Genomic DNA, 16,131 nt, shown 5'->3' on the forward strand with positions numbered 1-16,131 from the left:
CTATTTCTGAGCAGACAGCCAGGAGTAACCCCTGAGCACTGCCGGGTGTTGCCCAAAAACCAAAAACCAAAAAAAAAAAAAAAAAAAAAAAAAAGAAGCTCATTGATTTTTGGGTGTTAATTTTGTAGCCTGCCACATTGCTATATGAGTCTATTGTTTCTAGCAGCTTTTTGGTTGAGTCTTTAGGGTTTTCTAAATATAGTATCATGTCGTCTGCAAACAGTGAGAACTTGACTTCTTCCTTTTTTTTTTTTTGGTTTTTGGGCCACACCCGGTAATGCTCAGGGGTTACTCCTGGCTATGTGCTCAGAAGTTGCTCCTGGCTTGGGGGACCATATGGGACACCGGGGGATCGAACCGCCGTCCTTCCAAGGCTAGCGCAGGCAAGACAGGCACCTTACCTTTAGCGCCACCGCCCGGCCCCATCTTCTTCCTTACCTATCTGGATGCCCTTGATATCTTTTTCTTGCCAAATCTTTATAGCAAGTACTTCCAGTAATATGTTGAATAGGAGTGGTGAGAGAGGACAGCCTTGTCTTTTACCAGATTTTAGAGGAAAGGCTTTTAGTTTTTCTCCATTGAGGATAATATTTGCCATTGGTTTGTGATAGATGGCCTTGACTATGTTAAAAAAAAGTTCCTTTCATTACCATCTTGATGAGAGTTTTTTTTTTAATCAAGAATGTGTGTTGGACCTTACCAAATGCTTTTTCTGCATCTATTGATATTATCATATGGTTTTTATTTTTCTTGTTGTTGATATTGTTTACCATGTTGATTGATTTATGGATGTTAAACCATCCTTGCATTCCTGGGATGAAACCTACTTGATTGTGGTAAATAACCTTCTTGATGAGGCATTTGATTCTATTTGCCAGAATTTTGTTGAGGAACTTTATATCTGTTTTCATCAGAGATATTGGCCTGTAATTTTCTTTTTTGAAAGCATCTCTGTCTGGTTTTGGTCTCAAGGTGATGTTGGCTTCATAAAAGCAATTTGGAAGTGTTCCCTTTTTTTTTTTTCACTTTCATAAAAGTGTCTGGCAAGGATTGGTAGTAGTTTCTCTTGAAAGGTTTGAAAGAACTCATTAGTGAATCCATCTGGGCCTGGGCTTTTGTTTGGGCAGACATTTGATTACCGTTTTAATTTTCTCAATAGTGATGGGGGTGTTTAGAGATGCTACATCCTCCTTATTCAACCGTGGAAGGTTATAAGAGTCCAAGAATTTCTCCATTTCTTCCAGGTTCTCATGTGGTATAAAGTTTCTTAAAGTAGTTTCTGATTACCCTTTGAATCTCTGCAATATCTGTAGTGATGTCCCCCTTTTTATTTCTAATATGGTTTATCAAGTTTCTTTGTGAGTTTTGCTAGTGGTCTATCAATCTTATTTATTTTTTCAAAGAACCAACAATAGATTCATATTGCAAAGTAACAGGCTACAAATTTAATGCAAAATTAATGGCCTTATTATACACCAAGAAGACAAAGAAGAAATGGATATTTAAAAAAAAACAATCCTGGGGCAGAGAGATAGCACAGCAGTAAGGTGTTTGCCTTGCATGCAACCAATCCAGGATGAAAGGTAGTTCAAATCCTGGCATCCCATATAGTCCCCCAAGCCTGCCAGGAACAATTTCTGAGCATGGATCCAGGAGTAACCCCTGAGCACTGCTGGGTGTGATCCCCCCACAAAAAAACAAACAAACAAAAAACAAAAAAAAAACAACAATTCTATTCACATTAGTGTCACACAAACTCATATATCTTCAAGTCAACTTAACTAAAGAAATCTATAAAACCCTTCAAGAAATGAAAGAGAACACAAGAAAATGGAGACACATACCCTTCTCATGAATTGATAGGATTAACATCATTAAAATGGCAATACTCTAAAAAGCATTGTACAGATTTAATGCAATGCCTCTAAAGATACCCAGGACATTTTTAAAAAAATGGATCAAACACTCCTGAAATTCATTTATTGTTCAATAAACACCAACAACTAGCTAGAGCAACCCTTTGGAAAAGGAATATTCAGGAGGCATTACTTTCCCCAATTTTAAGTTGTATTACAAAGTAACAGTAATTAAAACAGCATGGTATTGGCATAAAGACAGATCCTTAGATTGGCGAAATAGACTTGAGTATTCAGAAAATGTTCCCCAGACATATGATCAATTAATCTTTAATAAAGGGGCAAGAAATGCAAAATGGAGCAAGGAAAGCCTCTTTAACAAGTGGTGCTGGGAAAACTGGTCAGCAACTTGCAAAAAAAGCAAACTTAAACCTCATCTAAGACCATGCACAAAGGTCAAATATAAATGGATTAATGACCTGGATATCAGAGCTGAAACCATAAGTATATAGAACAACATCTATATGTAAAACACCCCCATGTCGTTGAGACTAAACACATCTTCAAGTGAAAACAGCACTCTTCATACAAGTGGAAACAAATAAATAGATGAACTATATTAAGCTCATAAGCTTCTACACCTCAAAGGAAATAGTGCCGAGGATACAAAAGCCACCTACAGAATGGGAGACATTGGTCATAGGAATGTTGCACTAGTGAAGGGGGGGGTGTTCTTTTGTTTACTGAAGCCCAACTACAGTCATGTTTGTAATCACTGTGTTTAAATAAAGATAATTTTAAAAAATGTAAGTAGAAAATCTAAAAACAAAGTTGGGGGCCAGAGATATAGCATGGAGGTAAAGCTTTTGCCTTGCATGCAGAAGGACGGTGGTTCAAATTCTGGCATCCCATATGGTCCCCTGAGCAGGCCAGGAGCGATTTTTGAGTGTAGAGCCAGGAGTAATCCCTGAGCTGCTGGGTGTGACCCAAAACAAACAAACAAACAAACAAACAAAAAACAAAGTTGGAGGGGCCAGAGTGGTGGCAGTGGTGCAAGTGGTACCGTGTTTGCCTTGCATGCTTTAACCTAGGATGGACTGCGGTTAGATCCTCTGTGTCCCATATGGTCCCCCAAGCCAGGAGTGATTTTTGAGCACATAGCCAGGGGTATCTCCTGAACATTACCAGGTGTGGCTCAAAAAAAAAAAGTTTTGGAAATTTCACATTTCATTGTTACAAATCTTATTTGTAAAGATATAGGAATCAAAACAGTGATAGTGGCATAAGAATATGTATGTAGATCAATGAATAAATCTGAAGGAAAAAAGTAAAAATATCTGCTCCAGAGGCAGGCAGTGGGGAGTGTGGGAGGGAAACTAGGGACATTGGTGGTGGGAAATTTGCACTGGTGAAGGGTAATGTACATTGTATGATTTTAACTCAATCATGAATAATTTTGTAACTATATTGTTTAAAGTAATTCATTTTTTTTATTTTTGCCTCTTTTGTTTGTTTTTGGTCATACCTGATGGTGCTCAGGGGTTACTCCTGGCTCTGCACTTAGAATTCGCTCCTGTGGCGGGTGCGGAGGGAGGCGGGTGGGCGGGCGCGGGGCGAGGTCCGAGGTCTGCTGGGCTGGGACTCCCATCCGGGTCTGGAATTTAAATTAAAAAAATAAAAAAAAAATCGCTCCTGGCAGGCACGGGGACCATATGGGGTGCCAGGATTTGAACCACTATTTATTCTGGATAGGCTGTGTGCAAGGCAAATGCCCTACTGCTGTGCTATCTCTCTGGCCCCAAAAGTCATTGAGTTTTAAAAAAAAGAAATGTTAAAGAGTGGATCTGAAGAAGTAGTATAGTAGGTAGGGCACTTGCTTTGCATGCAATTGACTCAGGTTGATCCCTGGCACCATGTATGGTTCCTCAAGACTCATCAGGAGTGATATTTAAGTGATATTTAAGCAGAGCCAGGATTAAGTCCTGAGCATCACAGGAAGTGACCTTAAAACCAGAAGACAAAATATAGAGAAAATCAGTATGAAACTAATGAAGTCTCCCCTTTTGGGGTCCGTATTGAAAAAAGACACAAAATTACATGGGCCTGAGACTTCTTAGAGCTGAAGATGTCTATATGGGCCAGAGAAGGGAATGCATGTAGCAGTGGAAATTTTGATGGGTGGGGTATTGCATATACTTTTAATTAGAGATCTGAACTCCCAGACAATTTTACTTAAATTTCAAAGAACAGCCTGATGGCAGCTGGTAGCTGGGTTATATATACAACTGTGAGAAATTGGGAGGAAGGACCTGAGATCCCCATTTCTCAGAACAAATTTAACCAGAGAGATAAGGAAATATGTCCAAATGAGCCTGGCACTGTGGGATTTGAACCACCTCCCCTAAAAGAACTTGGAGAGGGTTTGTACACTAATTACATAGTACCCACTGCCTGGGTCTCAGATTTAACTAGTTGAAAATAGCCCTGTACCCTTTCTTTTCATCTATGAACTGCCTGAATCCTGGCAAACTACCTTTTTTGGCTAAGTTATGTCTTGACATGGAGTACCCCAAGTTGGTGGTCTATCTCTGCTTAGCTGCAGTCTGATCCTGAGCCAGCACTTGCAGTCTTCCCCTATAGGTAGTCACAGAGGGGAAGAACAGCTGTTCTCAGAATGAAATTGATGAGAAGGTGCGAGAATATGGAGATAGCACGAGCCCTAGTGCCCAAAACTTTTTTGAGCTTCCACCAAGCCCATCATATTCAAGGAGGTGGGGAGAGAGCTGTGGAGAGTGGAGGAGGAAGAAAATGTCTCTCATTTGCAATGATGGGACTAAAATCTATAAATAGTATTCAGAAATAGAGCATATCCGAGAAAGGAGTCATTTGTGGAGTTACATTTAATTCAACAGCAGCCTTTCTCTTTCTTCTGACACAAAACGATTAGATTTTATTGAAACAGACTAAAACAAAACCCATCTTGAACCACCAAATAATCTATTCTACCTCTTTCCTACCTCTCCAAGGGGATTCAACATTCTTGTGTGGGGGCTAAGAGGTGTGGGCAGATGCAGATCCTATGAGAAGGATAATTAAGCACTCCATCCCTTCTCTCATTCTCCCTCCATCCAGGCACCAGAAAAACTAATCAGAGCAAGGAGCCAGAGGGAAGAGATTCATTAGGAGATCTGGTTTTGCATAATTTAGTAGTTGGCATTAGCAAATTAAGTCTGCTTGGCTTCCCTCATTGTCATGGCCATTAAAGAAAATGTGAGGAAACACAGGCTCATAATTCCAATAGTTTTCTGAAGATAATAATTAATAACAATAGAGTGCTGGGGCCGGAGAAATAGCACAGAGGTAGGGTGCTTGCCTTGCCTGCTGTCGACCCTGGCTCGATTCCAGGCATCACATATGGTCCCCCAGCCTGCCAGGGGCAATTTCTGAGTGCAGATCCAGCAGTGAGCCTGATTGTCGCTGGGTGTGGCACAGAAACCAATCAGTCAATCAATCAATCAATCAATATAGATAAAGTTTAAAAAATAAAAAGAAATAGAGTGCTAATAAGATCTGTAGTTTTCTGTTCTACTCATTTTTTGTTTTATGTTCTACTCACATTTTAAGACTCAGTTTGGGGCCGGGAAGGTGGCGCTAGAGGTAAGGTGTCTGCCTTGCAAGCGCTAGCATAGGACGGACCGCAGTTCGATCCCCCGGCGTCCCATATGGTCCCCCAAGCCAGGGGCAATTTCTGAGCGCATAGCCAGGAGTAACCCCTGAGTGTCAAACGGGTGAGACCCAAAAACCAAAAAAAAAAAAAAAAAGACTCAGTTTCTCACAACTGTTGCAGATAAAAGCAGATCTCATCTGACAGATCAAGAATGTGGACTGAGGGATTGTGTGTAGTCAGTAAAGGAACTAACTATCTTGAGAGCTGCCTCTGTGGGCATTTCTTTATATCAAGCTCAGCATGCCCTGTGCAAAGGCCTATTTTACTGTTCTTGGAGCCTGTGAGTGACCTTTGGAGAATGAGTAAGATTCTAGGCTTTGGGACCAATATCTGAGGTCCTTCTCTTCCATGGCTTTCTTGATCTACACTCAATCTTTACTTGGCTAGATAAAAGCCTTTTATCAGCAACCACCACCACCACTACCACCACAACCACCACCACCACCACCACCACCACCACCACCACCACCACAACAACAACAACAACAACAACAAGGTTAAAGCTAATATTTGTTTAACGGTATTTCTTCCAGGCACTGAAGACACTCTCATAAACAACTCAGCCATCTTAAAGTGGGCTCCAACATCAGCCTCAGTTCACTGGCAAAGAAAATTTGGCTCATAGGTTTGAAACAGATACTTAGTTGGAATGGCTGAATAGATCGAATGAACTTTTTCTCTGGGTGTGTCAAAATTGCTATAGTCAAAATGGGTATAATCTTGATTACCTTTTACCTTTGTGTCCTGGTCTTCTTTTTCTGTGACAGTAGGCTGCCAGGGGCTACCACATCTGGTGGTGCTCAGGGGTTATTCCTGGCTGTACACTCAGAAATTGCTCCTGGCAGGCTCAGGGGACCATATAGAATGTTGGGAATCGAAACTGGGTCCATCCCAGGTCGGCCTCCGACAAGGCAAATACCCTACCACTGTGCTATCATTCTGGCCTCTTTCTTTGCTTTTTAAAGTAACATATTTAAAAATAACATATTATGTACATTTTAGGTCTATAAAAATCAACATCTATATGTAGTACTATATTATCCTTGTCACCAAAAGTTTAGTCTATTTGTAATTATAAAATTGGTTCTTTTTATCCAATTCACTCACTTTACCCCCCTGCTCCTCTGGTGATCCCATTTTGTTTTTTTAAACTAAGACCTTGTTTTTGTCCTGCTTTATTGATTCATTTGGTTGACTTTCTCTGACTCATTTAGCATGCATAATACTCTCTATGTTTATCTATCTTACAGGTAATGTTTTATTGTTTTGTTTGTTGTGGCCTATACCCGGAATTCTAAAGGACTACTCGTAATCCAATGGCTCTGCACTCAGGAAATCTTCCTGGTGGTGCTGTGTGATCATATGGGAAGCCAGGGATTGAAAGCAAAGCAAATGCAAAGCAAGTACCCTAACACTAAACTTATTCCACTAGCCCCAACATTTTGAATGATTTTCATTCAGGAGAGATGAAGTCATGAAATTTTCCTATACATGATGTACATGGAATCTATTATGCTGAGTGAAATAAATCAGAGAGAGAGAGAGAGAGAGAGAGAGAGAGAGAGAGAGAGAGAGAGTTAGACACAGAATGGTCTCATTCATCTATGGGTTTTAAGAAATATAAAAGACATTGAAATAATTTCCAGAGATGAGGGCCAGAAGGACTGGTTCACCATATGAAGCTCACCGCAAGGAATGGTGAGTGCAGTTAGAAAAATAACTGCACAGAGAACTATCATAACAATATTAATGTGGGCCCGGAGAGATAGCACAGCGGCGTTTGCCTTGCAAGCAGCCGATCCAGGACCAAAGGTGGTTGGTTCGAATCCCGGTGTCCCATATGGTCCCCCGTGCCTGCCAGGAGCTATTTCTGAGCAGACAGCCAGGAGTAACCCCTGAGCACCGCTGGGTGTGGCCCAAAAACCAAAAAAAAAAAAAAAAAAAAAAAAAAAAAAAAAAAAAAACAATATTAATGTGTTAGGGAAGTAGAAAGCATGTCTCAAATACAGGGGGGGATATGAGGACACTGGTGATAGGAATGCTGCACTGGTGAAGGAGGGTGTTCTTTTTATGACTGAAACCCAACTACAATCATGTTTGTAAATATGCTGTTTAAATAAAGATATTATTTATTTAAAAATTAGCATTTATCTTGCCATTAAGCCTCATCATGAGCCATTCTAATAATGAGTACTTAGCTCAATCTAGATCAATGTTTTTACCTGAATATTGACAATGATCTGTAGACTGATATTAAAAATCACTGTGCTGGATCAGTCGATCTAAATAGTTTGTCACTGTATTTGTTGTAGCCATTTCCCATAGGACTTTTCAAGTAAAAAGGTAACTAACTCCAAGTTCTTTATGGATTATCTTGGAAATTTTAAATATATAGTGTTTAACTGGTATAAATAGTAAAGTTATGACTTTAAGAAAAAACATCCCAGGATAACTTTCATATTATTTATTATTTTTATATAGATGAAAAATTAATGGAAGAAAAATTCTTTGGGATTTATACAATCACACATTGAAAAATATTTTCCTTTATTTTATTTTTCAATGGAAAGAATTACATATTCAGTGTCATTTCCTCCTTCTCACCCCATTCTTTCACATTTCCTGTTACTACTGTAAAAACCATATACATTTGGTTGTGACACTTGACAGTTGTGGGCTTTATTTTTTTTTTTAAAGGGAGGTGGGTTGTGCCATATGTGCTACTTCCTGCTTTGTGTTTGGAAATACCTCCTGGAAGTGCTCTGGGGACCATACAGTGTTGGAAATTGAATTTGGGTAAGCCACATGCAAGCCAAGGACTTTGTTTGCCTTTTTTTTTTTTTTTCTTTTGTGGTTTTTGGGTCACACCCAGCAGTGCTCAGGGGAAATTCCTGGCTCCATGCTCAGAAATTACTTCTGGCAGGCACAGGGGACCATATGGGAAGCCGGTTTCGAACTGATGACCTTCTGCATGAAAGGCGAACAAAACTTAAAAGGGGCCTGCGAGGTGGCGCTAGAGGTAAGGTGTCTGCCTTGCAAGCGCTAGCCAAGGAAGGACCGTGGTTCAGTCCCCCGGTATCCCATATGGTTCCCCCCAAGCCAGGGGTAATTTCTGAGCACTTAGTCAGGAGTAACCCCTTAGCATCGAATGGGTGTGGTCCGAAAAAAAAAACAAAAAAAAAAGGCAAACGCCTTACCTCCATGCTATCTCTCCGGCCCCCAATATTTTTTGTTTTGCTTTTTTTTTTTTTTTTTTTTTGGTGGCAAGGCAAGCACGTTAACCCTTGTAGCATCTCTTTAGACCTGTGCCTTTTTAATTATTACTGCATCTCTTAAATGAGATTGCACGCTTTATCATGGTGTTGGGTTATTTTGTTTGTGTTTTTGATTTTGAGGTCATACTTGGAGATGCTCAGTCATTACTCCTGACTCTGTACTCAGTAATTATTCCTGGCAGAGCTTAGAAAACCCTAGAGGATGTTGGAAATTGAGCCTAGATTGGCTATGTTTAAGGAAAATATCCTACCCCATTTGTACTATTTCTTTGGCTCTATTGTGTTGGGAATCCTAAAAATTGCACTGGGACTGTGCTTATTGCATTTGACGGTAGTGGGGATCAAACTATGACCTCATATTTACAAGACAGGTATTTTGCCACTTAGGTATCCCTACTCTCAACCCTCCATTTATTTTACTTACTTTGGATTTTGTTTTGTTGTGTTGCTTGGATGTCACGTGCAAGGCAAGTAACATCATTTCAACCTGTTTCCTTCCATTTAAATGAAATTAATGTTTTCTGTTGATCTGTGGTTTTCTGGTTGTCATGTCAGTACTTAGATTCTATTTGGTGTAATGAACAACAACAAAACCCCTTAGCATTCTTATGCATTTATTTTTTGAGCCACACCCAGCTGTTTTAGGCCTCAATTCTGGCTCTAAACTCAGGGATCTCAGGGCCTGAATGGTGGCACAGAGGTAGGGTGTTTGCCTTCCATGCCATTCACCTAGGATGGACTTTGGTTTGATCCCCAGGCGTCCCATATGATCCCCAAGCCAGGAGCAATTTCTGAGCGCATAGCCAGGAGTAACTCATGAGCGTCACACGGTGTGATCCAAAAACAAACAAATAAACAAACAAACAAAAACTCAGGGATCAGTCTTGGAGGGGCTCAGGGCACCATGTGGGGGGACAAGGGGTTAAACTTTGGATAGACCATGTACCTGCTGTACTTTCTAGTCCATAACCTTTACATTATTACATAAATAAAATTAATACTTAGTTTTAATTAAATAAAAATTATGCATTCTTTAGGGAAGTATTTGTCTCCTTTCTCCATTTTTATAAGAATCCCTTTATTTAAAGAGTATGTATTACATATTTGCTCATAGTACATTTATTTATACGTGAGTGGTAATGAAATTAAAAAAAAAAGTACAGCAATAAGAAAATTTGTGAAGATTATCATATCTTGCAGTCAGGTATTTAAGTCATTGTTAGAAGATTTACTAAGCTCTTGTTGCTAATTGGTCTTTCTGTTACTTGTTTTGTTTCTGAACATTAGGTTTCTTTTTTGGGGGGGGGAGCGGGTCACAACACGTGGCAACGCTCAGGGATTACTCCTGGCTCTACACTCAGAAATCGCTCCTGGCAGACTTGGGGACCATATGGGATGCCGGAATTCGAATCACCGTCCTTCTACATGCAAGGCAAACACCCTACCTCCATGCTATCTCTTCGGTTCAACATTAGGTATCCTCAAATCCACATTGACATCTACATTAATGTCTTCCTACTTGAATGACAGTATTGTAAAATTTGGAGTTGTTGCACAGCCACATATGCAGTCTCTCTGTCCAGAAATTTGATGGCTGATACTGTGACTTTTGTAGGACGTGCCAGTTACCAGGTCTTCTGAAAGTACAGGAAGAAGGCTCTCCCCATTTTTTTTTTTTTTTGTTTTGTTTTTGTTTTTTGGGTCACATCCGGAGCACTCAGGGATTACTCCTGGGTCAATGCTCAGAAATCGCTCCTGGCAGGCTTGGGGCTCTCCCTATTTTTATAAGAATTAATTATGAGTGCTTTTTAAATTTGGGGTACTAGCTCTTTAATATCTGTGGACATATTATATGCAAATATTTTATTCTATTTAGCAGAGGGTCTTAATCTTAGGGATTTTTTTCATGAAAATTCTTTTTAATTTGTTCTAGCCAATTATTTTATATTTGAAGGATTTGGGTTTTTTTAAGTGGGCCACAATTGGCAGATCTCAGAGGTTACTCATGGCTATGTGCTTAAGAATTACTTCTAGTGACTCATGATCTAAAGCTATCATTATGTCAACCCATTTGCCAGTCTCATAAATTCATTTAACTTTTGAAAGAGGCAAATCAAGTAGTGAAAATTCATAGATATACCAGCCATATAGCTAATTTACTGAGGCCTCTCAGAAGCAGGTCAGGGCATGTCCTTCACCCTGATGAAACCTTGGCAGCTGCATGCACACCCCACAATAATTGCCACTTCAATGTCTCAGTGTTAATTTTCCTCTAATTTCTGCACAGAAATGAACACTTAATTGTTAAAAAAAAAACTCCAGGTATGCCGGTTTTGTAATTGAAATCTTTGGGACAATTTTGAAGTCAGGGCTGGCTGCCTCCCCCCAAACCTTTGTACTTCCAAAAGCCTCAGCAGTTATACTCATGACCCACTGCTAGATATATGACCTCAATGGCCCAGCTTCATAGATTCTGGAAATCCTAGACAGTGACAGGTCCATATTTTTAATATCGACTTTTCAATAGGAATGCACCAAATTAGTTGTAAAATTATCATAGAAGTCCCCTGAGCTCAAGAAACAAAATCAACAACAGAATTCTCAACTAGGAATAAACAGCTTAGTAAACCTTTAGACAATGACATAATGACTCCATTTTGAGATATGATAATTTTCATAAATTTTCTTTTAATAAAGTTTCTTTTAATATTTACATGAACATTTAATTGTAGTAAGTGATAATAAGTAAATAACTTATACTTGCCATGGTGCAGGCTTGGGGAGGGTGTGAAAATGGGAATGATGGAGGGAATGTTATGTTGGTGGTAGAATTGGTGTTGGACATTGAATACCAAAAATAACTATTATGAGCAACTTTGTAAACCAGTGTGTTTAAAATAAGGCAATTAATTTCATTAAAAACAGGGAGACCATTTGGGATGCTGGGATCAATATTCAGGTTGACCATATGTAAGGCAAATGCCCTAGCTGCTGTACAATTGCTCCAGGTCCTATTTTATTTCATTTTATTTTTTTGTCTTTATTGCCTTAGTCTCTGTAGTCAAGATACTTCTTCAAAGAAGACATATAAAAAGTGTTCATTGTCGATCTCTAGATACAGAGGTTTTATCTCATCACCCAAGACAGAGCAGAAGTTTTCCAAACACCACGAAAGCACCACCAGTAGAGTAAATGAACCTGAACGGAGTCTATAGTTAATCCCGTGACAATATACCTCAAGGGTGGAGAAACCCCATAGCGCTTAGGCCAAGTGAATTCCTTTTCGAATGACCCCAATATTTACTGTGCCAGTGCAGGAGGGAAAAAAAAGGCAAAAAGCACAAAACATTTATCTTTTATATATTATTTTTTCTTTATTTATTACTATTACTATTATTATTATTATTATTTACCTATCTACTTTTTGTCGATTTCTTTGTTTTGGTGTGGTTATTGAAGCTGTTGTCCCCATTTATATTTATATTGGTTTTTTTTTTCTTCTTTTCTTTTCTTTCTTTAGGTGCTCCGCCATGTTTTTTAACTCAAGACCATGGCTTTTTTTTGTGGTGCCTATCGTTATCACTGGAGCGCTCACTGGATATTTGATAATTCTTTTTGTACTGTTGGGGTGTTTCACCTTATTTTTCTCCTTCATCTCTCAAACCGATGGTGAGAGCCTCTAGGATTCTGCCCATTTTCAGCATATTAGACTTTTACCCCAGTTTACTACTTTTCTCTTCTTCAAATAAAACCACACAACTTGAACTATGTAGTCCTTCCTCCCAGTTAGAGGGGGAAATAAGGGAGACACCAAGACCAAGACTTCTAAGTAGTAAGCTAGGTAACAGAGGGAACCACATATTCTCGCAGCCCAGGGGGTGAGGGAGGAGGATATGGGAGGTAGGACGAACACGGAGGGGTAGGGAGGACAAATCGGTGATGGGAACCCCCATGATTTTATGTAAATATGTACCCATAATATTATTGTCAACAATATGTAAACCACAACTATCAAAATAAAAATTATATTAAAAAAAGTATTCATTGTCACTTGTCATTAAGAAATAAAAAAACAGCCGGAGAGATAGCATGGAGGTAAGGCGTTTGCCTTTTATGCAGAAGGTTATTGGTTTGAATCCCGGCATTCCATATGGTCCCCCGAGCCTGCCAGGAGCGATTTCTGAGTGTAGACCCAGGAATAACCCCTGAGAGCTGCCTGGTGTGACCCAAAAACCAAAAAAAAAAAAAAAAAAAACACCCAGAAATAAAAAACAGGGGCTGGAAAGATAACATGGAGGTAGGGTATTTGCCTTGCATGCAGAAAGATGGTGGTTTGAATCCTGGCATCCTATATGGTTCTCAGAGCCTGCCAGGAGCGATTTCTGAGAGCTGCCAGGTGTGATCCCAAAACCAAAAATAAATAAATAAATAAAAATAAAGAACAGGGGCCAGAGAGATAGCATGGAGGTAAGGCATTTCCTTTCATGCAGAAGGTCATTGGTTCAAATTCTGGTATCTCATATGGTCCTCTGAGCCTGCCAGGAGCGATTTCTGAGCATAAAGCCAGGAGTAATCCCTGAGCGCTACTGGGTGTGACCCAAAAACAAACAAACAAACAAACAATGAGATACCCATACAGGTGCTTTTGGCATACATCAAAACAATCTGTGCTGTATGTGGGGAGAAAGGCACCCTCATAAAATGCTGTTGGGAATATTTTCTGGTTCAGCCTTTTTGATAAACAGTATGAATAATTCTCAAATACCCAAGGGCCTAGAATTATTATTTCAAAAATAATCTGAGTTACTATGTTCATTATAGCCTATTAACAATAGCCAATATCAGAAAACAGTCCTAGTATCCAAAAAAGATATTTGGGTAAAGAAATTTGTTTACATATGTATGTATATATATATATACACACACATCTATATATACAATGGAATGTTATTCAGCTATAAAAAAAGATGAATTATATATAATATATACATTGGATATTTATGCATTTGATATACATTAGATTTGTTTGTTTGTTTTTGTTTTGATTTTTTGGCCACACCCATTTGATGCTCAGGGTAACTCCTAAGTGCTCAGAAATCGCCCCTGGCTTGGGGGACCATATGGGACGCCAGGGGATCGAACAGTGGTCCTTCCTTGGCTAGCAATTGCAAGGCTTACCTTACCTTACCTTACCTTACCTTACCTTACCTTACCTTACCTTACCTTACCTTACCTTACCTTACCTTACCTTACCTTACCTTACCTTACGTCTAGCACCACCTCTCCGGCCCCTACATTAGGTTTTTTATTGGATATTTATATATACAACATATATATACATATCTAAGGGAATGTTACTTGGCTACAAGAAAGGATAAAATGGTTCAATTCAGGGGCCGGTGAGGTGGCGCTAGAGGTAAGGTGTCTGCCTTGCAAGTACTAGCCAAGGAAGGACTGCGGTTCGATCCCCTGGCGTCCCATGTGGTCCCCCCAAGCCAGGGGGCAATTTCTGAGCGCTTAGCCATGAATAATCCCTGAGCATCAAATGGATGTGGCCCAAAAACCAAAAAAAAAAAAAAAAAAAAAAAAAAAAAGGTTCAATTCACCACTACTGGGGAGAACTAGAGGGTATCATGCTGGATAATACTAGTCAGAAAGAGGGACAGACACAGAATTTAATCAGGGAATAACAAATGGTCAATGTCAATAGAACCTGAGAGTTGGTCTACAGAACTGAGTCTATCAAGGAGCCAGGGTGCAGAGATGCTAATATTTTGGTAGTGGTGCCTAAATTTAAAAAAAAAATGTGTTTTAAAGAGAAATCCAGGATTCTAATTGTACATCAGTTCAGACCACTGGAGAAACTCTTGGAGGTCAAACTATGGGAGACCTGTCACTCACACCAGACACAAAATTTTTATCCCTAAAGACATCTCTGGAACATTTAAAGAGTGTATTGGTATTACATTCAATGGTTATGTAAAAATGAAGAAATGGAAGCAGGGTTTGGGATTTTGATGCTGGCAGCTTAGATAACTTTTCCTTTTAACAACTGCTGCTGTTCTTGTCAGGAATTCGAACATGAAAGTCTATGCAAGTACCACAGAATGGGGCATGGTGTGAAGGCATACTATGCACTTCTGACCTTGACCTTTTTTGACTAGGAACGCTGATATATTTCATACCCTAACTGAGAATGTGCATCCAAGGCAAAGGAGATAGACACATAATATGGATCTCATGCTTAGTATGCAGTAAATTCAGGTCTAATCTCTGACACTGTATGGTTCCCTGAACTCCCCTAGGAGAGATAGCCTGATCACTATGCCAAAAATGTGCCTTGAATAGGTGCTGAATATAATCCCCAAAACTGGAAGGGGTAAAAAGGAGAATAAACTGTGAATAAAAACTATAGGCTTGAGGGGTTGAAGAGAGTACAGTTGGGTAAGATGCTAGCCTTGCATTTGAACAACTTGGGGGTTTAATCTCGTATAGTGTGTATGGTAACCTAAGTATGAATAGGAGTGATCCCCAAGGGATAAGCACCTGAGTAACACCAGCTCAAGAACAAAACCAAAACAAAATATATGATAGGTTTGAAAATGTGGACTTCTTATTTAATTTCAAGTATGATTGGTGAATTTTCCAGTTTTCTTTAAATTAAATTTAGTTTTCCTTTTTAAAATTGATTTAGATTTAGCCTACTATAGTTCAAAAATTATTTTTGCTTGGTCATAATCTTGTTTCTTCTTCTTCTTCTTCTTCTTCTTCTTCTTCTTCTTCTTCTTCTTCTTCTTCTTCTTCTTCTTCTTCTTCTTCTTCTTCTTCTTCTTCTTCTTCTTCTTCTTCTCTTCTTCTTCTTCTTCTTCTTCTTCTTCTTCTTCTTCTTCTTCTTCTTCTTCTCCTCCTCCTCCTCCTCCTCCTCTTCCTCTTCCTCTTCCTCCTCCTCCTCCTCCTCCTCCTCCTCCTGCTCCTTCTTCTTTTGGGTTACATCCAGTGACTCTCAGGGGTTACTCCTAACTCTGTGCTCAGAAATCGCTCCTGGCTTGGGGGACCATATGGGACACCAGGGGATCAAAACATGCCCATCCTGGAGTGTTGTGCAAGGCAAACACCCTACTGCTGCGCCATTGCTCCGGCCCGGTTCATTTTTTTTCTTAGCAATTTTTTTTAAACGGGATCACTTGATAGTTGAGTCTGGTCATAGAATATTCCAACATCTATCCCATCACCAGAGTTCATTTCCCATCACCAGTTTCCACCATTTCCATCT

Source organism: Suncus etruscus, chromosome 14 (genome assembly GCF_024139225.1).
Source record: "Suncus etruscus isolate mSunEtr1 chromosome 14, mSunEtr1.pri.cur, whole genome shotgun sequence".
Taxonomy (NCBI): domain Eukaryota; kingdom Metazoa; phylum Chordata; class Mammalia; order Eulipotyphla; family Soricidae; genus Suncus; species Suncus etruscus.